This window comes from Trachurus japonicus, chromosome 18 (genome assembly GCF_045865225.1).
Source record: "Trachurus japonicus isolate A0001 chromosome 18, Traja_1.0".
NCBI classification, from domain to species: domain Eukaryota; kingdom Metazoa; phylum Chordata; class Actinopteri; order Carangiformes; family Carangidae; genus Trachurus; species Trachurus japonicus.
The window spans coordinates 8,776,961-8,778,920 of NC_140924.1; the positions used below are offsets into that span (position 1 = coordinate 8,776,961).

General features: G+C 41.1%; 1 long non-coding RNA gene across 1 annotated transcript in view; it reads right to left on the minus strand.

The window, feature by feature from the left end:
* Positions 1-11: 11 nt before the first annotated feature.
* The window catches only part of LOC146968613 (uncharacterized), a 236,224-nt gene continuing 234,275 nt past the window's right edge, over positions 12-1,960 (minus strand). The window contains exon 3 of the long non-coding RNA XR_015034337.1: positions 12-107. This is a non-coding gene — a long non-coding RNA (uncharacterized LOC146968613). The remainder of the gene's footprint in view (positions 108-1,960) is intronic.

Here is a 1,960-nt window from a genome sequence, read left to right on the forward strand (position 1 = left end):
CACTATGTACTGATTTTGACGGTTAGTGTTGTCTTCAATCAAATACTGTCGTTGTGCACTTACTGGAACGACCGCAACGGTTGCCAATGTTTTCTTTTTTTTGGCCTCTATTATCGCCCGTCAACTCATCTATCGGCTTGTATTATTTCAATTAGTGGTAATGAACGCCTTGTTCATCCTGCACATTCACCACGCTATGAGATAACAACAGAGCGTTACCAGACAGAGTTGTTTTAGAGGGAAATTCATGCAAAACTCCTGATGCGCGTTCCCGTCAGGGGGCAATTTTTTCATCAACAGTCTCTGTATTTCCCTCTAAAACAACTCTGTCTGGTAACGTTGTGTTATTATCTCATAGCGTGGTGAATGTGCAGGTCACAACTTGTTCACCAGAGCGTTTTGGAGTTGTTGGATTGTGTATAGAGGGTATGCGTTTACGTCACGTTGCCCTCGGCAACGCCCCGTTCGATCGGACTGAGTGGCAAAACAAGCGTCCCTCAACATGCTGGCGGATAGCGGTGGACTCATAAACTGGATAAAATATCGTATATCAAAACAAATTGATGTCAAAAGGAATCGACAACCAGCTCCACAAAACCGTCTGCTCCACTGACACTGACCATCCTGTAACCATAGTAACACTGTCGTCCTGACAGTGACTCCCGACACTAAAACACAAGCTGCTTTTATTCTGAATAACTCTAACAAGTCAAACTGTAGGATGTATTAGAGGACTAATTTATCTGTCTAAACATCAGAACTACGACACCTGAAACTGTAAACACAGCTGATCGATCGAAAAAAATGACCGCTCCAGTGAATTTACTTTCCGTCATTGAGAACAGGTTCTTGAATGTAACTCGGTCAAAGTGAGACGTATCCTCTAGACTTCTAGCAGCTCTGTTAGGTCATGCTGCTGCTTTACATGCTAGACAAAGCTAGACATGTCAGACTTGTATGGGCTCGGAGAAAATCGCTTCGTTACTGTGTCGTTTTTAAACTTTGGCGGCTCTGCCACTCGTCTTTTTGCCACTCAGTGGACGTTCCACAGCCATTTCCGAGTACCGTGACGTCATGTGCATACCCTCTATTTGATGAGTTTGATGAGTGAAACCAAGAAATCCCACTAGCCTCCGTAGTGTAGCTCTGAGCAGCTCACGGCTCTGCTCCGCCGTTCTAAAAACACCTTGCACCGACAATTAAAGGTAACGAACCTACTGCTATGACTATAGGGATTATGGCAATGGGCCAGTTTGCCAAAATGTTGGACTATCCCTTTAAGATAGGACAAATTAGCAATGTAGATACAAACAGTGTAGCTTACCAAGCTAGCATAACGACCAAAACGTATTACATTTGTTTAGTTGTGACAGATTAGCGATACAGAACTTAATGAGTATCATCATGTCAGATGTTTTCTGTATTTTTTTTTTTAACTCTTTCTTAACTTTTTACCAACTAAAAACGCAGACATTAGCAGCAAGCTAACATTAGCTTTGTAAGTTGATTTATAGCCACAACGGGTCGATACCAGTTGTGATTATTGAGCAACAACTACACTACTTTCTAAATATAAATAAGGACTAATTAATGAGGTTCAACCTGTTGTAGTTTAATCTTGAGTGAGTTTCCACTTAGTAAACAGTGTTAGTGCTAAGCTAAAGTTAGCAACGTAGCTCCAGAGCCAGATCTCCTGTATGCAATGAAACAGTATTATTAATTCTCACTAATAAATTAATTATTTTTATTAAGCATGTGTCTGTGTGTGTTTTTAAATGGGGATTTTTTTGTGTGTCTGTTTGTGTGTCTCTTTGTGATTGAAAACATCTGTATCTGTAACACTTTCAACGCGCCCTCTCTTCCTTTTAGCTTTCATTTCTCTCTCTCTGTCGCTCAACAACCTACTTCCTGACATGCCAGTCACACACATACACACTCAGCGTTTCTTGTTAGACTTTGA